General features: G+C 47.6%; 1 protein-coding gene across 4 annotated transcripts in view; it reads right to left on the bottom strand.

The window, feature by feature from the left end:
- Positions 1–25,060, bottom strand: part of LOC4578479 (protein Shroom) — a 179,020-nt gene that overhangs the window by 142,030 nt on the left and 11,930 nt on the right. The window lies entirely within an intron of this gene.

Genomic DNA, 25,060 nt, shown 5'->3' with positions numbered 1-25,060 from the left:
TGCCATTATTAATTAAGATATCTTCAAAGTAAACACAGCAACTTCGTCTTAACAAATTTCATAATACTCAGCTTTAAGATTGAATTGAATTCCACGTTATATCATAAAGTTGCCTATTAGTGATCTTCACCACACAAAAAAAAAGATTCCAATGTCCAATCCAGCTCACCCAAACTTATCCCATCTGATCCAGAAAACCTAACGGATTACAAATGAGCACCAGCAATCTAGCCGCAAAGTGCGCGTTTTTTGATTAATACATTAATTGCACCCTTCTCATCTGGTTCGCCAAAAACACTGCTCCAATAAAGCAATAATGATGATGGGGTGTGCGCAAAAAAACAAGAACAACAACACGCTACAACCCCGTGCCGGCGGACATTATAGCGTCTAGAGTCGAAACTGAACCGCCGTAATTACCGCACAAAACCAGACGACCAGCGATGGGGTTGTTTTGCTAAGAATTTTTATAGACCCTCCTGGCTTTTGCCAGCTGCTTTCAAAAAAGGGAACGATAAGCGTGCTAACATACACACACACTAGCTACGCGATAGCAAAGGCATACTGAAACAGTTTTGAGCGTTTGCGCTGGTCAGGATTATCGTGGACGCCACCCCAACGGGAAGGTGATTAGCTCATTTTAGATGGGCAAGAAATTAATTGATCCACACACACACACTTTAAATAGGGAGGGAGGATATTGGATATCGGGTTTTTGTTACTTTGCTCCAAAAATACTGATGAACAGTTAGTACAATATCTCAGGCCATAAACAAGAACTGCCAGGAATTACATTAACCCATATCTCTTCTATAAGTGAACCCAATTTTTTGCAAACGAAGATTGATGATATGATGCCAAAATACTCTTCTTCAAAAACACTACACAGTGTTGTATAAGCGTTTTCTAATAATCGAACACATAACATCTCCGAAGAAGACTACAGATACTCTGCAGCCGCGGACACAATCTACGGGTTTTCATCTTTTTCAACCCGTGATGCACATTTCGTAATCCATCGTTTTACAGCTACTGCGGATTAAGAAACCAACTCCTACGGACTCGAGCCCTAAGCCACCGTAAAGTCATTCTGTAGGTCAAAAGTTTTACTACCAACCATAATCCAAACACACACACACACACCATTTTTACTGTTCTGTTTGATAACCGATGAGCCCTTCGCTCTTGGAGGACGATAGTAAAATCTCATCACAATCGCGACACGGTGATGATTACATTTTACATAATGCGATCAGAATCCACGCGCGTAAATGCGTCTCGGATAGGTCGAGGAGTGGGGTTGGATTTCTGTGTGAGAACTTCGGTCGCATTGTTGGAAGATCTCAATCATAATAATTTATTGGTCAGATAGCACCAGACCAGGGATGTTTCATATTCAAATAGCTCATTACCCAGCAATGTGACCCCGCGTCCAGATGCTCACAAGATGACTTCTTCTATCCGGTTTACTTCATTACGCAAACGAACGGCGTATGGGCGTGTGTCTCTGCAAACGAGCACTCGGGTGCGGGTTGATTGCGCATGACATTTAGGAAAGAGCGGACCAAAAAAGCCTTCATCTTAACCTCGGGCTGGGTCTCGCAGAATCAAGGTCATACCGGCTGTGCAACCCGCCATTCAAAACGAGCGCACCCGTTTGCTCACCGCTTCTATACACAGCACGTGCACAAAATCCGCCCGCTAATTAGTCTAAGAACAGCCACGGAAGTGGGGTGAGCTGGTATGCAGACCTTCCCTCATTACAGCCAAAAGAAGAGCGCCGGCTGTAGTAATAGCAGCAGCAGTAGCAGCATCATCATAAACCCCGTACAATCGCGTGCTGAACATTGTGCTCCAGCGGTCGGAGATTGCGTGGCTTTCTTCTGGGTGCTCCCGCCATTCTTTGCTCGCGTGGTCGTCCGCTTCCACTTCCGGTGGTTGCTGGCGGATTTGCTTCTTCTAATGAGCATATCCGCCCGGCGCCCGGGAATCGATTTAAACGAAGACACACCCCTGTACCGTGCACCTTCTCACCCTCCCATTGATGAAGTGTTATGTGACGTTTCCACTCGGTGAAGGTCGTCATATCCGCAGGGGAAAAGACACACTAGGCATTTCGGGGGCGCATTGCAAATAACCTAGCGGTAGTGCCTCTAATTCTCTTCCTTCCCGTTTCGTGCACACACTCATGATCTGACAACGAGTGCGTTTTTGTTCGCAAGAATAACACGAGGGAAGAAAACACAGCCGCTGACTAGGTCACACAGCAAGATCCCGAAAAAATGGGAAAGACTAGACGCACAACTCCACCCTCTGTCCCAGACATGATGCTCACTAAACCGTCACAAAGCGTGGTGGACCTAGTTTCGGCCGAGCCGCGTCCCGGAGGGTTAACATACGCGAAAAACGAATCAAAACGATGAGAAGTGTAACATGCTGTGAAGCTCATGCGAAAATATAAACCGCACGCAACGGAGCCTGACAAATGAAAGAGTTCAGCAGCTCACATACCGACACCGCCGCCAGATGGGGGAAAGGGGAAAGGGTTGCGCACACAAGCTTCGGGGGTTTTTTCACATTATTTTTGACAATCGCCGCACGACGTACCTGGAATGAAAGAAGAAAGAGGAGAATATAAGTGGAACAGTTTTAAACAGTTAATATTTATTAAAAAGTATGAGGATGTTACCCAGGAACATCGGAAATAGTCCGAAAACTTGTAAGAAAAATTGATGCTCAATATTTAACAATATTTTTGATTACACCAACTGCAAACAGACCCACTTTTTGGATTATCGAGAAGAGCACAAATGTTGAACACTGACATCATCACTTTAATTGCTTCAGATCAACCCGCAATGCTGAGTTATAGTGAAGATGGCTTTAACCGAAATGTTTGTCCATAAACAGTGGATAATACGGGAATTTATTTTACCTCCGCTTGCCGACTTCTTCGCAAAAACGGACATCAGACTCCAATTTACGGGTTATCTTCTAAATGGCTTCCGTATTCAACATCACCAAAGTATTATGGCTTTCCACATGGATTGGCTTTCCAATGGCTACTGCGATGTTCTGGCAGAAATGTCACCGTGGTAATGTCAAAGATGTCTGCCACTGCCATTGAATTGGACGATGTCATGGGGACATAAACTCGTTCCAAATCTTGATTTCTGCTCCGCTACCACTAAATAGCAATTACCGAATTTGGTAACCTCATTCTACCGATAGTGAAACCCCGAAGAAACAAACTTTACAGCCACCCGGTTGCTCGCACCAACCATCCTCCTAAACGTTTCTATTTGACCAGCTGCGCTCAATTTAAAAATTAAACTATCTCAATCGATCATGAAAGTAAATTACGGTCACCTAAATAGACGAGGAAGTTCATACGAAAGGAAGTGTAAAATCTCATTTCTGGTTAGCTGTGTGTAGCTGAGCAAGATGTTCGAGATGTACCTGCTGCCACCCACACGATCGAGCAACAACAGTTCCAACCGATAAGGCAACATCAACTGCACTGTTGCCTTCATTTGCGTAGATGATAAAATTGGAACACTTTATGCATCTTGCATAGAGCTCGCTCATCGACGGGGTTGTTGTTACCGAAGCAGATTGTTCATCTCTCCACACAGCTTCATATACGCATGAGGTAAAGAGTTCAATTCACTTGTTGGATCTTCCACCCCGGACTTGAAACCATCTGCCCAGAGGTAGATGCAGCACGGTACACAGACGCTTCGATGCGAGCAGCAAGTGACCTGCTTTCGTTTGGTGTGCCGAAACTGCCCAAGGAAGAAGGGTGCGTATGTTCCTCTTGTATATGTTTTTTATGATTAATTTTTGTTCGGTCGGTTCATTTTGTATTTTCTCCTAGAGCGGGTAATAGAGAGAAGGCACCAGCAACAACAAAACACATTGGCACTCCTCTCTGCCCCATTCGGAACTGTTGTGTGTGCGCACACATTCGAATTGGCTTCAATTTATCGTACAAAGAGACGAAACAGAAAGAAAAAAAAGCTAAGACACAAACAACTCTTGCGAGCACAGTTCTTCCATAAACCTTCCCTCATGCAACGAAAGTGGTGAAAAGTATCGATCTCTTTCTACTTAAATTTCTTCTGTTTTGGTACTCCAGTCCATCAGAATTGATTCGCGTAATCAATCGAAAGACCATCCAAAGTGTGCGTCCGGGGTAGGTTTCTATTGTGTGTTTGCTCCAGCCCCGAGACACCCAAGCGAAAGAGGCGACGACGACGACGATGGCTTCGATCCTCTCCACTCCCAAAACAAAAAGTTCAAAGATCGAGGATGCTCTCTAAATGACAGCTAGACATCGATGCGATGGGATTGGGGAGGGCCCTGCCGCTCAGGCTAACTACCACTGCCACACGCTCCACAACAGTGCCTCCCGGGGATGACATTGAATGAAGGTCGCAGGAAGGAATAGGGAAGCGGGAGAAAACTGGCACCGTCATCACGATCACCAGCCGGCAGGCAGCCCTAACCGGCAGCTCATCTGTGGCCCAATTTCGTCATTGTTTCCAGTCGTGCGTGCTCGCGCACTGATCATGACCTTATTTTTACCCCCGACCCGAGAAAGCCATGGCCCTTTCCAGCGCCACCACGCACCAGGCTGGATGATGCTGTGCGAACTGTAGAGTTCAACGCGACGGGAAGCACCAGATTTGGGCAGTACTTTTTGTGGATGTGCTTGAACTTCACATAGCCCTGGCCAAACTGGGAGGCATATCTACCGCACCGGACCTAAATGATCGTGAGTTCTTGGAACTCCAGGTCCAAGGTGCGTTTAAAGCAGAGCCTATAAATCTCTGGCTTCCCCCTTTTCGGTGAACAACGTGCTAAATGTTATCCCGCCGTCATGCCTGCAAACCAAAAATTCCAGCACCATTTGCTAGCATGCGGTCTAAACATCATGAGAAGCTAACCAACAAGAAGAACCAGAGGAGGAGGGGAGTGTGGGGGATTGCCCACCACATCCAAAAGCGTAATAGGACCATCATAAAGGCAAAAGTTACACAAAACAAACAGCTAAAGCAGCATGAGCGTCATCTTCATCTTGATTGGCGCGCTGCGGCTCAGTTCCCGTTCCAGTCTGGACGCAGCTCATCGCGTGTGGAGCCATTTCAGACACCGGAGAAATGCACTGGGCCATGCAATTCCCGGAGAGACCCCGCGCACGGCACAACTATCAAAACATGCGCCATAAGCGGGAAAATGTGATTCCACGCGCGCGATACTTCCAGCGAACTGCGCCAAGACAAAGCGAAACCTCTTCCCCCAAGCTAACACAAATCTGAACCATTAAACATCAAAAACCCATGACCTCTCGCTCTCTCACTCTGTAGCATTCCCAACGGGTCTAAGTTTCACAAGGGAGCTCCGGCGAGTGGAACCGAGTGGAACCGCCGTAACCCTGTCTACGCCTTACTACGATCGCACCATGTCAAGAGTTAGGGAAAAACGATCGTTACCTCCAACTTTCCGTGGAGCTGTGTGTGATCTCCACAACACGACATTTCTGGAGCCGCTGGACCCGGTGTGTGCCTTATCTGATATCTCATTAGAACGCGACCCCGAAAGACGGCTCATAACAAACGGCAGTGCTGCTCTTGCCTACCCTGGACGACCACCGGTAACCATTGAGGATGCTACGAAAACGTCAAACGAGCAGTGTCATAAAGATGGCACAAACGGCCATTTTCCCCCGGTACAGCCACAGCAAGACAAACACAACCCAACCAAAGATAGGAACATTCCCATCTGCTATGCTGGGAAGTGCTGTGTGCAAGTGGTGTGAAGAACAGGAAAGAGAGAGAGAGAGAGAGAGAGAGAGAAATTCGCTTGCAAAAACGATAGTTCTCACGCCCCGGTGACAGACTGGGCGTTTAATGACCGATCCGGCAAAAGCCCTGAACGGCATTCCACGCCGGACCCGGCACATTGGGAAGAGGAAGCAAATGAACTGCTGACGGTCGTTAAAATGATACGAGCTTGATGTGTTTGGCTGGTGTGCTTGCTGAAGTCGTTAATAGTTCATGCATTCTAGTCCCTCCAAAAGACACACCACATTCGATCACGGAGCTCTCCAAACAAATGTAAGCCACTGAAAAGCGTTATCTTAATCATGGCGTAAAGAGCGTGCGCTGTTGAAATGATGTGCGAAAATTCGCAAATTCTGTTCACGTCACGGCCACGCCAGGAGTGCGGTGGTGCTCGGTTTATGTGAGGCGATCGTCGTTTCCCCCTCACCGGACCAGACCCGGCCTTGAGCATTGAGGTGATCATTCGCTTGAGAAGCTCCAGGGGCAATAAAAATGATTTTCGAGTTAACTACGCTTCAAACACACATACACCAATGCCTCGCGAATCTATGGGCCCGTTATGTAGATTTCCAAAGATCCAAACGTGCAATCAATGTTGATGGATAAATCCCGGTTTTGGGGGCAGAAGTTCTTACCGAGCGTAATGATGGTTTTTTTCCCCCGTTTCCATCCCGATTGCTTCTGGTGTACGGATCTGGTGCCCCTTGCAAATGGTTACATTCTTAAGCCTCGTTACACAATCATCTACGATCTGCAGTATCACTCCCACCTTCGCTGGCTACGACCGGTATCCAGGGAACGGTAACGGTGTCAAGTCTCCTAGCCGTATCCAAAACGACATCTTGTTAGTTCCACTACACTTACGCTCGCTTAACCTCACTTTATAGTACAGCCACCAACAAAACAGCCTGCTTCGATGGTCATAGAGCAGAAATGCGCTTGCTGCTCTTTGTGAGTCCCCCGGGTTAACCTACTTCCCCAGTCCTGGACGATATATTTTGACATTTCTGCTAGACTACCCCTGCCCTGGCCGTGGCTCACATAATAGACAACAAAACGGCTCGGGCTCAGCAAAATGAAACGCGCCCCTGTGTGTGTGTGTGTGTGCTTGTGTCCGCTCGATTAACATTACTGGTTGGAGCAGATGGTTGTTAAATTGCTGTAGTCCATTTTTTCCCTGCTGCTGCTGCTGCTGCTGCTGCTTCTGATGTTGCGTTGTGTGTGCCTCACAATTCAGGTGATGCCTTTTACCCGTGGTTCCTGTGTTCCAGGGGAAACGGGGCTTGCCGAAAACCGCAAAACGAAGCAAAAAATAAACTGCCAGTACACTTCAGCCACACAAGCCACAAGGCTTCCATCAAGCCTGTCCAGGTGACTGTCAGCCTCAGGTGGGGTGGTAAACGTTGAGTCACTGTATCGCTCGAGAAGGCCCACTGGACACCCGGACTCAGTCGATCTCACCACCACAAAATGCCAATACCTCACAGGTTCCCACCGTGCGCACTTTGTCCTCTTTTGCTTACTTTCTTTCAAGCGTCGCATGGGGCGCGCTGCTTAATAAACCGAACTGCCACCACCAACGCCGCCAACACCTTGAGCCGAGCGCGGTGAAGGTCATTCGAAAGCAGCAAATTGGTACGGAGCACCTCTGCCTGCTGTCCAAGAAACAGAAGCTACGGTTTGAGTAGGAAATGAAACATGAGTCCACGTCAGACTTCCAGGGTTCCACAGAGGCGGAACTTCAAACACGGTGAGGGTATATGGGGTGTCTAAGACAGGAAGGAAGCCTGTTGGAAGCTATCCAGAGGTGTGTAGGTAAATCTAAGCTGTGGATCGGAGATGTCAAACACAGAATCTTGTGACGTATCCCATAGCAACGCAACAACCATCAACACGTTTACGTTGGACAGCCCTGCTAGACACAGTACTCCCCTCTAGAAATCAACTACCGATCACCACTTGGAGGACTTCATTCATGTGGTTTATACGTACAGAAGCGTTACGCTACAGTTCAGAGACAGTTCCGCCACCACCAAGAAGGTGACCATGACGAAACAAGAACAGTACTGTGTGCTTTTCGGCATAGTTGTTGTATGTGCCACTGACCATTGGCTAGTAGAAGCAGTGATTCATACACACTTCCATCGTTGGTTTGCTTCGTTTCCATTCGCCCAAGCGCCTTCCTTATCGATGCAGGGCGTCCATTGTAAACGAAGCCCCCTTCACCCCCCGTTGGGACATAAACACATTCCACTAAGGACACCGAGCAGCAGTTTGACGTGATTGGAATATTGTGTTCTCAGTTCTTTCTTCGCTGCCGAATGTGCTAATGGAATGCAGTGTGCTTTACGGTCCAATTTGCACCCGGCACCCGCGCTCGGTACGGAAATGGTTAACGGTGCTTAGGGTGCCACTCATGAATGTTCTTAAGGTTTGCATGTCTGCTAGTGGAAACAAACCAACAAAACGCAAACACGTGCTGAAGAGAATCGATAAAGCTCCAACCATCCAAAAGTGAGTTTGGCGAAAGATCAATGACCCTCGTGCATAGCTGATTAGTTTTGGGTGGAGGTTGATTCTTCTTCTAAGGTGTGGTGTTTCTGGAGAGGAACGGGCCAGATGTGTAGTTTTTGGGGTGTGTTCTTGTGAGCTGTTTAGCATGATGTCGTCCACCAACTCTTGACCTACTTGTAAGATGTGTGGGTAGCGAGTGTGACTCACATACTAGAGCTGTGTCCACTTTTGCTAAGCATTTCTGTACATTATTCAATTTTTTTAAAGAAACCATAATTGCCTTCCATGATTTGTGTTGTGTAACAGCACTATACCATGTGAAAGCACTCTGCATATGCTGCATCTCATCATACACAGAAGAAAAAAAAAAGCATAATCTTCCGAAAACTATTATTGACACGTCTTTGTATGTCGTCCCATTTGTTGTTGTGCGCGCACGTTTTCAATCAATGTTTGTATTATGTTTACGCGCTCGCCGCGTTTGAAGGGAACGCTGAAAACCGAGATCAACAACTTTCGCATGTCCATCACTATCACTACTTCCCCCAACCCGACAAAAACAAAAAAAAACAAAAACAAAGAAGAGCTCTGCACAAACACAATAAGCTAAGCATCTTCGGAGAGTTGGTGGAGCTGGAGGTAAAAGTAAAAACGCCACATTTTCCCATCCGCAGTTTCCCTGGACTGGAAAGCAAATGGTCACCCCGCTTGTCATCCTCTTCATGGTTCGCAGTGCGCTTCGTTACACGATCGCTTGATCGATCGACGGCTCGACCATTCTAGTAATCGTCACCACCACCACCATCACCAATGGTTATGCAATTTTTCATTACCCTTTACAATAACACCGATGCACACCATCACCACCACCGTTCGATACAAATTTCTCATGGATATTCAGTGTAATTGAGATTAGTTTACAATCACCCTTGTCCCTTTGCTGCTGCTGCTATTTATATTTCCCTATCTGCTGGGGCAATAAGGCGTCAGACAAACGTCCCCGCCTGTAAACACTTTAAAACGCCCGTCCCTTCAATGCGCTGTGGCGCCCTTTTGCGTTCTCCAATACCGATTCAAACAGTCATTGAAAAGGGAAAACAATAAAGCGCCACGACAGGCGCACGACGCCGTTCACTCACCGAAAACACCGACGAACAGCCTCCTCCTCATCCGTCAAACAATCTGTCAAAACTGCTGTTCGGTGTGCAGGCAGCAGCGGCGCGCGCCGGGGAAGGTTGCTCATGACAACCATGGAAAGTGAAAATTAACGACAATGAGCACAGCCACAGCTCGCTTTGTTGGAGAGGTCTGTTGAGGTTGCCGTTTTTTTGTGATAGCATCGTACATCCTGAATGTGCGGCGCACGTCCTCCCACGGTCGGGCGGCATGATTCATTAGTTTTACTACCAACACTTTACCACCAAATCACCGGGAGGATGCACCACCATTCAGGACACACAATCCACAGCCCGAAAACAACTACTTTTTGAGCCGAAGGCGGTTTTCGAGTGTAAGCTTTGAAAGGTTGACTGCAGCAGAAAACCGCAACAAGCGTTATGGGGGTTTTCTTGTGGCTGTTATGATTGGTTTATGACACTAAAGTGGATGCTTCCTTCCATTTTGGCGCTCTTGGTGTTGTGTAATGCTCGGTCGGGATGTTTAGAAAAGCTCACCCCCCGAAGCTATACGGCTACGGTGGCCTTGAGCTCTAGAGGCAAAGGCGATGTTGGTACTGATGAAGAGATTAAACCCAACACAATGTATTCTGAAAAGGCACAAGCGCGCCGTAGAACGGTTAAGCGAGAAATAAATGAAGTGTCAACACATTAGCTTAAAGCTCTATGAAGTAGGGTGATCATTAGATCGATTAGGATACAGACTGCTATATGAGCATGCGACCCAGTTTCATATAACGATCGTTAAAATATTGAGATATTGAGATATTGCAAAACTCTAACAGATGGATCAGATGTTTTGAGAAACACACTAAACGTCCAAATTACATGGAAAGGAACTTTCTTCAAGACATGAAATAACTGTTACCAGAGCTGATGGTGACCTCAGTTCTACAGTTCTGCTTCCATAATTCTACCTTAAAATCACAAACCACACAGCTTTCTTCAACATTTAAAACAAACGATCTTCTCTTTCGAACTGTAACGTCCTCTGTAACATGCTTTGGCTCGCAATTAGTGCTTGAGTACCGTTCCTGTTGCACCAATTGCTGCATATTACCATCTATTTTGAACTCTTCTGCCTTCTCTCCCAACGGTACTAACTCGGCTGGACCAAGCAGCACCCACAGCTAGATTTTTAGTGAGTAATTGAATTGCTTACAATCAAACCACACACCAAACGGAATGGATATAAGCAAACAAACTGTATCTCCAAAAAACTGAAGCACTGTTAAACGTCATAAGCCAGAGAGCAAGCTTTCACTGAAAGCGGTAAGGTGAGATATGATGCTTTAAACGTTGTTACGGTTCCAGTTCAAGAAATAGAGTGTTAATTGAATTGAATTAAGATTTTGGGGCGTCGGACTGTGGAAGACTTCTTCAGCTGGAACAAACCATTCACTTCGCGAGGCAGCTACTGGCTTGAAAAAATGAATCAATCAAACAGGAACCGTGTTGTCTCCCGTTAGAACCTTGATGACACACTAAAGTAAGGATGATCATCTGTTTGCTGCTCACTGGGATGAATAAAAGATATCATCTTGCTAGACGGATGTGGATACGCGCACTGGATCTGACTCATCGAGCCGTAAAGGTAATTTGTTGACGAAAACCCCTTGCCACACATAAACAAAAACACCGTTGGGTTGAAATTCGATGCTTTATTTACGATGTAAAAGTTTGAAAAGATCTCTAACACTCTGTGCTTTGCATTTTGTATTGAGAGTCCAGAAGTGTCTCGACTGCTCGACAGAGGGGAGTCGACACAGCAGCAGTCGGCAATGCGAGAGAGTTCACACAAAGAGATCCATAACTCAATTACGGTAATGTGGGTACGGTCTTGGGGCTCGAGCGCGTGCACACCTTCTTCTTCGCACAGCTCGGGTCCTGCTGCAGTAATTTGAATGTAATTATTATTGATTATAATTATTACCCTCTATCGCTCTCTCTCACTCTTCCTTTAGCTCTGCTATTAAGCGCTAAATTCGCACCACCAATTACCACAACTCGCCCGGCTCGGCTCACCCGAGCCAACTCCAACTCAAACTGGGCGCCGCACCGGTTCAGAACGCGCCATCTCACCACCGGGATGACCCTGAGTACGGTTGTGTCCGAGCTGCTACTGCTGCTGTGTGTGCACTTGCAGACACACACACATACGCACACCCGCGATCGATCACGCCAAGTACGTCACGCCGGTGGAGTGATATTTGTATGCTACCGACAGGTTTATGATTAATTCTGTCTGCATCTGCGCCACTCAAGATCACGTTCGGCGCTTCCACGAGTGCAAAGATTAAACGTTTCATAAGATCTCTCCCTCTCTCTTAGAGACTACCACAAGAGTGGTGGTAGAGGTCTATCTTAGGGGGGTTTTAGTCGTAAGCAAAAACTGTCACATCACTCCGGCAACAATTATAAACGACCAATTTCTTCTTCCTCGCTTGAGGCCTTGGGACCGTACAAGAGTCTACCACCGCATAATATCGCTCGAACAAATTAAGGACACAGACACACGGTTGGTACATTCCAATGTAGAGCCCGTGTGGCTGCTGCTGTTACTACCAAGAAGCCCAATCCTAACGTCCAGACGCTCTCCGGTATACGTGATCGCAAAACCACACGTCCTAGTCGTCGTCTATTGCTATCGGCGCTGAGCATATGAGCGCACCATCGCATATGCACACCCTCAGGTTACCAGGAGATAGGTGACATGGCTCGCAGCTCCCCATGACGCCACGCGAGAGTGCTCCGTTAAGCCCGGCTACACCGCCCCGAACGTGTCTAAACGGGTTTCTCCTCCGCGTCTCCGCGACAGGCCTTAACCGGGGTACAGTTTAGCTTCTAATCTAATTTATTACGTTTCATTATTGGATTGCTGACGGTGGTGCTCGGAGGTGTCGGAGAGGACGTCTTTGCGAGGCAGTAGCGCACGTTTGGTGGTTACCTGAGCCAACTTGGGACGTGAGCACACTGTGCTCGCTGTATTAGCAGGCTTTCAGGGGCTTAGGTTCATTTTGCACTTTCGCACTGGATAACTCCCGACGGAGTCATTCTCCAACCGAAAGCGAACGCTCATTATCGCTCCTTCTCCTCCCCCGACACGCACTTATCGGGGGATGATCGGCGAGCATCCCACAAAAAAGGGAAAAATCAGTTCGTGGTCGATAATTTCTTTTGTGTCCTGGTGAAAAGAAAAGTCATCACTCTCACTACCCAACATGGCAGCCACCGTTTTACGAGCCTTTCCCCGTGCCTGTATAGCTCTCCTGGGAATTCTAATGGGCCGTAAAGTGGATTAGAAATCTCACTCTGCAAGTAGTGCTGCAAATGTGATCATTGGATGCGAAACTATTTGCAAAAACAGCAGCTGGACAGCAACGAAAACCGAACAGGAGCGAATTAAACATTATTTTACCTTTGGGAAGGGAGTACACGCAGCACGCAACTCTCGAACTATGGTGTTCCACCAGTTCCTTTTACGGTTTACACGGCAGACCGAACCACCACCAATCATGCCACAGCTGTCCCAAACATCGAAGGTCAAAAAAGAAACGATGACAGCGAGCGGAGACACAGAAGTGGAGCAGTCCGGGCCGTCCAAGAAATAAGCGTTTTCCGTACGCTTTGCAAATTCCTTTTCCAATGTGTGTCGTCGTGTGGAGAAGGGTTGCCCCCCCAGGGGGCAGTAAACGATAGTAAAAAAAATGGTTTTGCGACACAAAACCATACCGAAACAACAGCAACAAAAACAAAAACAAGGCCCCACGATCAACTCATCATCAAGTGCGTCGTGTGGGGTACACGCCATACACTTCACCCGCGTACCTTCAAAGTATCCAATTCCAGCGTGCCATACGCTGCTGGGCCCTGCCAGCTGAACCTCCGAAGAAGCCGACTTCATCGACGCGCTGTGGGGTGGTGGTGGTTGCAAACAAAAAGGCGCTGTATTGGGGTTAAGCAAAAACAAAAATTCCCACCCGATGTACGACTTAATTTACCTCATGTGGACGTTAGTAAACGAAAAAAACACACACACACTTGAGTAAAATATGATACCTTATTGGAGCTGGAAGGAAGAAACAAAACAGCCCCTGCGACCGAAAATGAGCCTTTGTTGATAAAGAGAATATTTACTTTGTGACGGTGCGCTGTGGCTTCATCATATTCCATTAATAAAAAAAACAACAACTGCCACCATAAGGCTCACATTCCTTCAAACCTGTTTCCACTATTAAGCCCGGTGCTTCCGTGCTGATGATCTGCTGCGCCCGCTTAACCAGCGCTTAACGCAGCCAGGCGCGGGCGCACACGCAGATCCGGACGCCGCGAGAAGAAGTCATTGCACTCACGCGTGCAATAACAAACAGATAAATTCCACCAAACCGAACCGAAGCCAAAGTGATGTAATTCACTGTCAAACTGGAGCACCTTTAAGAGCATTGTTTATAAAGGGTTGTGGCCAAGCTTTTGGTGTCGGTGCGTACCAACTGCTGTGCCGCGTGCTCCATATACGAAAGGTCGGTGTCGCCGGTTACGGTCGCGTTCCGGCGGATGTAGGCGGAGAATTTCGAGAATATATGTATACGCATACACACAGTACAAAATGGGTTAAAAACTGCAGCTGATGCTGGTTAACGGTGACAGTTTAACTGTTATTCTTTCCCCTTCCCTTCGGCACATTGCACAGCAGGATATGTCGTCTCTCGGCTGCGGATGAGAGGCGGCGGATTTGGGCACGGGCAAAATCGTTCTGACATTTCCTTCTTAGCTGCACACCACCAGCGCAGCGGGGCGTAATCTAAACAAATTGCAACCCGTATCACAAAGCAACGGGAGCTAACGCATAAACAACAGTCACACACGCACACACCAAAAAAGCTCCTTGAAGATCCTGCACAAAGCACAGGGAAGCAAAGATAAGCAAAACAAACAAAATGGCAAAAAAACGGAAAGCTGCTTAAGGATTAAGGCTGCTACCTAAGAGTGGCGCGGCAAAGTGCCATTCTTTTGCGCCAAGTTTCGTTTCAATGGATCCGTGCTGCCGGGCCCGTCTTGAACGTCTTTGTTGGAGAGTTGTTCTACCGGGAGTTGTTCCTTCCGCAGAAACCCACGCAGAACAGTTTCTGTTCTTTATTGTTTCAAAGTCTTTCTAATCCCGCTAGACGTCAACGCTGCTCGGAGGTGGTCCCGGTAAGTTCATCGCGCGAAACAATTGAACTCCAAAAGCCATCAAGATCCGGGACCGAGGTGGACTTTGGGCAGCTTGTCCGAGCGCTTCATTTATCTTGCGATACTGGACACTTCAGACACAGTCACACACACACAGACATCATCTGAGCTCGAACGAACCAACTCCCTCCCTTCAAGAGAAGGAAAAGGTTGTTTATGTCCCGTTGGAATATATCCCCCCGTCGCACAACGGAATAGCGGGGATTCGCACACGACGCACCGAAACAGAAACACTTTATCATCCCGCATAGTTTTGTGAGCACACTTTGTAAGGCACTCGGGGTCCGTCGGGGGAATTCTTGCACCCCGACGGTTGTAGCCGTTTGAAACTGACCCTTGCCGCCGCGAGAGGTGATCTTTGGAGAAGTGGCGAAGCAAGAGACAAGTGCCACGAGTGTCACTGACCTGACCTCCACCAACTGGCACCACCAGTGTGTGTAGGTCTTGGACATTCTTGGCATGCTCGCGCTCATCACAAACATTGCGCACGCCCGTCCACCATTATTCTAGCTCCAGAGGGCTTGCAAGTTCTACAGCAACACGGCGCAGGCAGTACATTCTTCACCCGATGCATCGCCGAGCAAATAACTGCACTTCATCTAATGTCTCATTGAAATCGTTTATCAATTCCCGATACTGCAAAAAAAACACGAACGGCTTTATCGCCTTGCGCGTCTGGGTGTCGCGCTGGTACGTACCCCCGGGCCTATCTGCGAAAGTGTAGATAATTGTGAGCAGCCTATCGAGCAGCAGATGAGCAGACCCATAGAACCGACATGATCTTCTAGCAGTGTCACCGCTACATAAACTAACCTAACTGGACAGTTGAACAAGAGCCCGGCAGCAGCTCTGGCCCCGCGTGTGGACAGGGTGCCAAGACAGGGGACAGACAGAGGGACACAACAGTGCTAAAAGACGCGGCGGAGCAGAGCCCGCGCTAACAAGCATCCAGCACGAGAGACGAACGCTGGACCGGGGTCTCCTTTCTTTGTTGCCTGCTTCGATCTCCAAACCAACAAGAACGGACATTGCAAAACGGGCGTTGAGGACGACAACTAGCATCGTGTCCAACGTCAACGGCGTTTCCCCGCACGCTTCCCCAAGCTCCGCGCGCGCACAACGAAACCCAGACGCGACGCGCTGCGAATTATTGTTGCCATTACTGTTCCACAACATTCGCACCGTCGTCGTGGACCCTGGACAAGGGGAGACAGTCTTCTCGCTGTATCTTATTCGTGTTGCCCACCGGAGAAAGAGAGAGAGAGAGAGCGAGCGAACCGCAGTAGAAGCGCAGGAAGGTGGGAAGAGCTATCGTTCCGTTCGCTTCTTGTGGGCAACATAAAATATTGATCTTTGATGTTGTAGCTATTCATCCGAACCAACATGCCAGCGTTACAACTGGCTGGCTATGGCGGAGCCTAGCCACCTTCGTCCACCGCGTGCCCGTTTGACAGGAACCTTCAATCGCGGAGGTCCACGCTTTCAATGGACCGCTGTCGCTGGATACCTCTCTCACACACATCTATACACATATTTATGATAGCTTGTAGCAATGTTTGCAGAACTAGACAATGGCGCACACACACGGCGGCCCCGGAGCCGAGTAGGAAGAACAAATCTGTGCCTATTCTTCTTCTCCTTCTTCTTGTGCGTCCCCATTCCCGGCGACGGCGAGTGACCTCTTCCGTCCCGACGAGCTTGATCTTCGGCACACCGCCCTAAAGCGGTGGTTTTGGAGTACGGGGTTTCTCTCGCGGGTTGATTTCTTAGTCGTGACCCAAGTTATTTGTAGAAAGTAGGAAAGTTAGCTAGAATGCAATAATATTTACGCCCTGATACAAAAGATCTTGAGGTGAAACAGAAGAGGAGAGCTATTTTTGAACTCAATAAGAGTTCATGATAATTCCTCACAGCTCCACTGATTACGTCTCATTATACAGACGCCATTGATACTCCTGTCCTACATCGAAACCTCACTCACACTAGACAAATTACATCTGCTCAGGTCATTGAGTTGAAATAATTCAAATCAAATTGATTCGCATCTCACCTTCTCCACTCTCCAAATCTAGTGATAATATCTCCACCAACGCCACACCCGATGTGATCTGTATCTACTACCCGGATTGAGCAATCAGCCCCCGCTGGAAGGAAATCAAACATTTCCTGCTAACCTATTTTGCGCAACAACTTGCATCAGCGCGGCTTCCGGTTGGAAGTTTGAAGCGTTTCGAGCGTTCGGCGAGAAACAGCTCAAGCAACCCCCGAAAAGACCCAATAGCCTAACGAAATAATTGGATTAAAACGTAATTCACTCCGACACATCCGGTGCCAGGCGGTATGGGAGATATGGCGCCTGGGAGATCAACCTTTTGGTGCATTGAAACACTATCGGATGTGGCTAGTTTTGGTTCGTCTGATGGGGATGAGTTTGATAGACACAGCGGTTTATAGAAACATAAAGCTGTACCCGAGGAGAAGATTATGTTATTTGGATGTTAAGTTGGAGGGGGAGCGTTGGATGATAGAACTGTTTAATACACACTTTCAGTGCTATTACTTCATCCACCACAAAAACCGAACCATTAAACCAAACGGAAGGAAGTCATATTCGGTGTAGAAACTCCACCCAACGCGTTAAGAAACCTACCACGATAATATTATACTTGCTCTGCGGACTCTCCCACCATCCACTCCAACTGCTCCAACTCGGCGACGACCTCAACGAAACTCCAGCGAAATAAAAGTGGGTGCCGAAAACAATGCCCAGCCCAGCCAAAAACCAACAATAAGTTCGATCTACAGTTACAGGCCCCATGGTCGCCCGTGTTCTTTCCCTAATGATAGGGAATGCGTGGAACGTGTCGGAGCCTAGAAACTGGGTTGGAGCTCAGAGGTCACCACGAAAGGAAACTCCGAAACCAATCTACTCAAAAGCCACGACCAAAAAAAAACGGCAACTGCCACCTTCGCCTGTCCGTTGTGCTTCTGCGTAGCGTGTCCTCTCATAACGTGCCATTTGGTAACACACAGCCAGACGCACAAGCTGAACCACTCCACACGGCCAGCAACAAAAAACATAAACCTGACCTGCCCTTCCGTCAAGCCCGTCAATCTTACATCTTGCAGAAGGGGAAACAACAACAAAAAATACGACACACCATGTCCGCCTGGTCCAAATCTGATAACAGAAGAAGCAGAGCAACGATTTCGCAAACTCCAACTCCAACTCCAAGAGTTCCCGTTTTTTTGTTTGGTTGGAGTTGGAGAAAGAGAGCATACACACGAGCGAGTGATGAATCGATATACAAAGCGGGAGGTGCCATTGCACGACGAAAGCCACCCCAGAAGCGGTAGACTCTGCGGTGGAGATAGAAAGAACCACGAAGTTCTTTCTATTTCTCATTAGTTCCCCTCGCACATCATTCCAGCATCGTGGAACCGTTTTATCGATGCAAAAGTTAGACCCCATCCTCCAACCCCGAACGAACGAAACAGTCCGGGCAATCCTCGCCTATCATCTGAGAAGATCAACAAGGGCCTCGTGGACGGAACGGCCCCAAAGCCACATCGTCGTCTTTGCCCAGAGTGGGCCCAGAGCGGGTATGCCTCGTAATGGTCGGCCGGGAAAATAGAGATGAAATCCAGCCGATATGCAAATGAGATTAAGATAAAGGTCAACCCTTCAAAACCCGAAGGCAGCAGCAGCAGCAAAAGGATCATCATGGCAGGTGGCAGTAAAACGGGCTTCTTTAAGGGCTTTGGCTTTAGAAAGATGATGGAACAGACATGTGTTCTGGGTCCGCGCGACTTCACATCGCGTCAGTAATAGTGCTTCAATCTCTTACAAGCGGGGAGCACGCAAAAGGGGGAATTAGATCGCACTGCCACGGGTAGCCCTCCCGATCGATAGGAAAAGCTGCAGCTCTGCCAGAGAATAGAAGATCCCACGAAAGAACCTGCGGCCTGTCTGCTTCAATATGCCTTCATCTCCACGGGCCGCTGCACACATTCTGCATCCCGGCCGATCGTACAGGTGCGATTGTCTGCAACACTCTCCCGTGCAACACACCACACGTGCCCGCGTCCACTCTGATGGCAGAATCTGATCCTCCACACGGCGGCCTGACCACACCTCCTCCGAGGGTGAGCGTCTGAGCTGAAGCGAGTGAGCCACGTCGTAGCCGGGGCTTGCGATAAGCGCGCCTGGCGGTTGCGGCCGTTGTTAATCACTTCATTTACCATTTCTGCCATGTTTCTGTTTAACCCCTTCGGGGTGGTTTAGAGGCTGCTGCAGTGCAATCAGTGAAGCGTGATCGATTCATCCACGTCCCCAGATACAACCACCACCCCCCACGTGAGACTCACGGTCAAGGGTTTTTTTATTTCTCTTTCCTTACCTTTGCAAAACGAACCCGCGCTGGGCATGTTTTCGAGGCTTCATTTCAGCAACTGCGAACTGGCGGGAAAGATCGCAGATAGCGTCAACCGGAAGGAACGTAGGGCTCAAAGGGGGAAGACGAGTTTAATAGATTCATCCTGTTCTGCTCACAAAAGCCGGATCGGATAAGGTGCCCGATCCGTATCGAAAAGGCATCGTCCGCGTAAACCAAAACCGTTCGCCGATCAACTTGGCTAGAACCTTAATGTGAACATACAAAACACAACCCTTCTTCAAACATGATCGGTTGAATTAATTCTATTCCGAAATGAATTTCCTCCGGAGCACACTATCACGCTGGTCGCGATCTACAGCGATCCTTCTCCCATCGGTTGAATTTATGTTAACCGCATCGAAAGGAACTTTTACGCAATCAAAAGGGAACACACTTCATCATACCTCTCGTACTCAAACGCCACAGATGTGCGCGTTGATAGATAGAGAGAAGACAGCCTTCAGGTTCGGGACGGGACAGAAGTGTGAAGAAAAAACGCTATCGTAGTATCCAATCGCACAGAGAAGAATCAAAAATAAATAGAAAACCTACACACACGAAGCAACCTGCGGATCAGTATTCTTTTCGAGAGGCATCTTGCTACGTCTGCATTCCCAAACCTAGAGCAGACCCTTCGTCCACCTTCACAACCGGGTTGGGAAAGAATTTTGCTCCGTCATGCCGAAAAAGAGGTTCTCCTGCACGGAGGATGCAGTTCCCGCAGAACAGTTCCATTAGAATCGACCGTGAGGCAGCACAATTCTCTGCAGCACGGGAAGAGACAAAATTCAAACACACACACACACACACATAGACTTCAAACCGGCCGTTGTCTTGGTGGAGTTTCTACTCTGATTCGGTCGAAAGGTTCAGTGTTGCTTGCTTCTAATTTTGATAATAAAGTTTTACTCGCACATTTCCTCCACGGATGCCGGATTGAGCGGCGTGAAACAGTGGCTCGTTGTTGCCCTGTGTCCGTTAGAAATTGAAAGGATTGAGCCGTGAGAAACGGTTGCGCCAGGAATTAGGCTGGCAATTAGTGGGAATTTCTAGTTTTTTTTTTCTGAAGGGTTTCGGGGGTTTGCTTCGGTGCAAAGGATAAGAGGCAGGCAGACTTTAATAAGGATTTAATTCGCTCCCTCCCCAAGTCAAGTCTTCATTTAGTTCTTTCGAAGAACAAAACAACAACTAGCAGTTTAAAAAAGAGTCTCCTGCTTCCTGTGTTTTCCGAAATCGCTCAAGCGAACTTCTGCAAGCAAAAGACTTCAACCAGGAGAGCGGCGACGAACCCCACTGGGCGTCTGGGAAGCAAGAAGCGGAACACACACACACACAGGATGACGGTAGAATAAGGTGTAGACAGGAGGCCCTAGCAGCAGCAGCAGCAGCAGCAGCAACAGCAGAAGGAGTTCAATGACTCGTGCAACATTCGCCATTCGGAGCGATCGGTCGCTCTCGCTCGGTTGGCGAAAAAAAAAACAACACTCGCTTCCCCAACCGCTTGCAAAGTTCTGTGTGTGCGCGCGCGCTCGCTGCACGAATTATTATCCCCGTTTCCGACGTTCCAACAAGCTCTCCCGACTGCTTGCGCAAAGGGGAAGATTCGAGTTTTTGCTTTCAAGTCCAAGGAAAAATGCTCTACTGCAAAACGGGTGGAAATGGGGGATCAAGAAGCAGTAGAATGGGCATGGCAGGTTGGTGTGGTAACGAAATTGCGAAAAAGGAGAACGATTTTAGCCCGCGACGGACCGGGTTTCTCACATCTCCCGCAGTTTCAGCCGCACCGAGTTTTGCCACCAAAAACGGCGTCCGAGAGTAAGCGTCAGTGTGTGTGCAAGTGTGCGCCGTGCAGAGCCGTGAACTTGTTTTCGTTTGCCTGATCACTTTCGCGTGCTTTTCGATTTATGGTAGCGACAGTAAAAAATGTGTTTGCTAAACATGATTATGATGATGACTAGAATAACGGGCTACAAGTGTAGAATTTAGGAAGCAAACTATGTGTGGCTAGACTGGAAACGCGAGAACCTTCTTCCAACAAGAAACAACGAACCTGATTTGTGTAAACCAAGTCGCGACATCTTGGAATGAAGTAATCGGAGAACGAAAAGACACACACATACGTGCAAAAAAAAACTGCCCGCCAAAAGCGTCCGCTTCCTTCCATTACATTGTTGCGAAAAATACAGCGGCAAATACAGCGAACGATGATTGAACAGCGTCCAGAGCCTGTCCAATGTGCCTTTGATGGCGATATCTCACGATCATGATGACGTTGTGACTCTTCATTGCTCTGATTTATTATTCTTATGCGGGGCGCGCTGCTATTATTTATGAAAAGGACTGGGGCAACGCTTTTTTTGCCGTCGATGAAGAAGCTTAAATTATGCTCAGGGAAAGAATAGAATGAAATGAGAGTCAGAGAGACCAGAGGAAATGTACGACCTTGAGGATGATACTCTTTGATGGTTGTGCAAGTGTAATGAGATCGTGATGATGCAACAGTATGAGTGTAATTATACGGAAAGAGTGTAATAAAAAGTGGTTTTATTTATGCAGGAACATCACCAGAGATCATCTTTCATCCTTTTACATCAACCAAACAAACATTCAGATCTTTTTAGATGGAGGTGGCGTTCTCACATAATTCTGCCCAAAAACAAGTAACATTCTTGTATCACATCGCTTCCGTCCTCTGTTTTGACTAGATAATTCAGACAAAACAGTAGATGTCCCTTTGCTGATAGGCAACTACTCACGGGGAAGTGTTGAGCTTTTTATCGTCTCATAACCATCATAACTCTCAAGCCTGCTCCGCCCTAAATGAGTTCCTGCGAATTATTTAAATGCCTAGAACCCAACCCTTAATCGACACGATCAACGCGCGATGATCAAGCAGCGTCGATGATCGCGAGAACTTCGCAAGAACTCATTAACCTTACCAGTATCCTCGTCCAAAAACACCCGATCAGAGCTAAAACTAACTAATTCGCAATCCCTAAAACTTGGTCGATTGGTCGGTTGACTGAATCTGTATTTGTGTGCTGTCGTTGCCACATTCTTGACATCCAACCTGGATGTGCGCGGAGCGGCACACTGAACCGGTTCGTCCGAGCGGGACACGCCACTCTTTAACACAACTCAACCCAAAAGAACCACACACTTGTGAAGCACATTTCGTTCCATTTCCTAATGTATTTCATCTCCCGTCGTCCACAGGGCAGTGTGACTGCGTTCCCGTCGCCTTCAGTTTTGTTTGCCATCTATTTTGTTTCAGGGGTCCTTGTTTTTTACTTCGATTCTGGGGAAGTTTGTCTAGCGAGCTAATTTATTCAACTAGATTTCTGTAGCCAACAGGAGGGGGGGAAAAACATATCAAACCCTCTATCTAATGCTAATTGATTGCTAGATTAAACCGAGGCACCCGCAGACACCAGCGAGAGAGAGAGAGGAAAGCGCTTTTTGGGAAGGGAAACCAGCCTTCACGAATTGGCAATGCGCCGTCGACTACGGGCGTCGACTCACACACAAGCTTTCTCAACACTATCTTGATTCTGATACGGATTTTGTAAGACCCCATATTCTTGCCCCGATAAGTGTTGTCCGGTTGGTAGTTCAACGCGGTACTTCGTGACACTAATCTGCATACTGCACACATTGGTCCCTGTATGCTACGTATGCTTTCCTACCCCGACGATCAATGATCTCCCCTGGAGATCGTATGCCTGGTTTGCCTTCGAATTGATTTATCGAAAACGACGCGAAGAAGCCCAAAAGCCTGTTTTTGTTTTGTTTTGCTTTTTTTCGTTCGTTCGTGGTTCGTTCTCGTCTTCTTCAACGCTGTCGTCTGTCCAGAGCATATCTTGTCATCTTTCTCGTACGGAAATAAATCAACAACACATCAATATACACTATCCAATTCCATCTTGTGTATCCACAAGCGTCGGAGCACAAGCGTCGTCGTGGGCAAGATCTTCCGGATAAGGCTGATGGAATATTTTGTTACCATAACTTTAAATCGTTGTCCCAGGAAGTTGAGAACTATGTAGATGGTGTAGAAGTGAGTGTAGTATGAGTGACACCAGACCTTCCCCCTCCTTCAAGCAGTGCTTACCGAAACAATCCATTTTTAATCGAAAACACATTTAAAATCATTGAACTCAACTCCGCACGCCCGTTTAGATAGAGTCTCCGGCTAATGGATCTCCCTCTGTTTCATCACCTCCATAAATCACACCCCACAACCAGGTGCACATCAACACCTTTCTCGCGATTAACCCCTTTCTGTGCTTCTGTGCAGGGTGGCCACCCTTTGCCTGCTCGCATGTCCCGGAGGAGCTGGCGAAAACCGATTGTTTAAGTGCTTCCAGGAGATTACACGACAAACCAACTAACTCCAATCGCAGCGGTAGTACTCGGAGCGGTTCGTTCGTAGGACCAACATAAGCCCCAGGAAGGGGGAGAACGGGTGACATAAAACGATCCCGAGATCCCGTTATGCGCGCAACCACACCATTCGCCATTTAGTCACCCGGCCGCCCGCCCGGAGTTCTTATCGCGGACGGTCGGGGGCTCGGTGCTCACTTAAGCTCACCCGCAAAACCCGGCGCTGCTCGATTAGGTCAACGCGCGTTCCGTATCGCATCCTTTTACGCAAAGGTAGCCCTTCCTTTCCTTCCCTTCTCTGGCAAGACGTGCCACACTGCCGCATCACACACACACGCCTACGCCGAAATCCTTCCGGGATTATCGAACCGGTTTGCCCCGGGTCGCTTTCCAAACGCAGGGAGAGAGAGACACTGCAGTCGGTGCCTGAAAGAGAGACTTTTCACGCGACACAAGGCTCATGCCGCCTTTATCTGCGAAGACATTAGCGAACCCTTCAAAACGGATAGCTTCCTATCCGAGCTTTTGCTTACATTTTGCTACAAAATAGCCTGCCAGCCGGGATCTTTCCATACCCGCGCTCTGCATTCCACGAGTGTATGTGTGTGTGTGTTGAGCAGTATTCCATCTTCCGAGATAAGTTCAAACCTTCAACAGATCTCCTGATCATTCAAAACCCGGCTTCGTCGCTCCGCTTTTTGCGCGCAAATGTTCTTTCAATGTTTCCATCTAGATTGCTATCTCTGGGGAGGGAGCCAACTCCACATAGTGCAACTCGCAGGCAAGCTTAAAAATAGCACTCGCGCGATCCTCACCCTCACCCGCCGCTGATTTGAGGTCTCGGTTCGATCGGGATAAGATAAGCTGGAGCTAAATTTACACCTTGTCGTGTGTTGCATTGTACATTTGCATTCTTGAAAGGACTTGCGATCGGATGTGGATGGGGGGTAGGTGTTTAGCAAACGCCCTATCTACCACTAACCAGATCTGCCGATGTGTATCCCGCGCGAACAATTTACCCGGGGGATTGGTTCAAGGTTAGCAAATAGAAAAGGCGTAGAGATTGCTTTAGATCGAGCGAGATTCCAGTTGGGCTTTTAGCAGAAGGAAACGAAACGTCCAAGAGTTGAAGTTGTGGTGTTGTTATCTTGTTCTGTTAGCAATTAATTCGCTAATACTTCCTGCTTCTAAAGTACATGTCACAAATCCAATGTTTGTTTTCTATCTATTTACTAGTTCTATGGTTTCATTATTAAATTTTGCTTATTGCTCTTTATCAAATCAGTGTTTGTTCTTTTTTTATTTATTTATTTGCTTTATTTTTTATTTTTTACTCTTTTTCAGCTTGTTTTTATTCATTCTGTTTTTTTTGTAATCGTTAATTGTTTTATTCTTTATTAATTGTTGTTAATACTTTCACTTTTTTGTTATATTTAACAGTTTATGTTCTTAGTTTATATTACTATTCTCTTTA

The sequence above is a fragment of the Anopheles gambiae genome, chromosome 3 (assembly GCF_943734735.2).
Source record: "Anopheles gambiae chromosome 3, idAnoGambNW_F1_1, whole genome shotgun sequence".
Taxonomy (NCBI): domain Eukaryota; kingdom Metazoa; phylum Arthropoda; class Insecta; order Diptera; family Culicidae; genus Anopheles; species Anopheles gambiae.
Note: the sequence above shows the minus strand (reverse complement) of the source record. Positions and strands in the feature narration are given on the sequence as shown.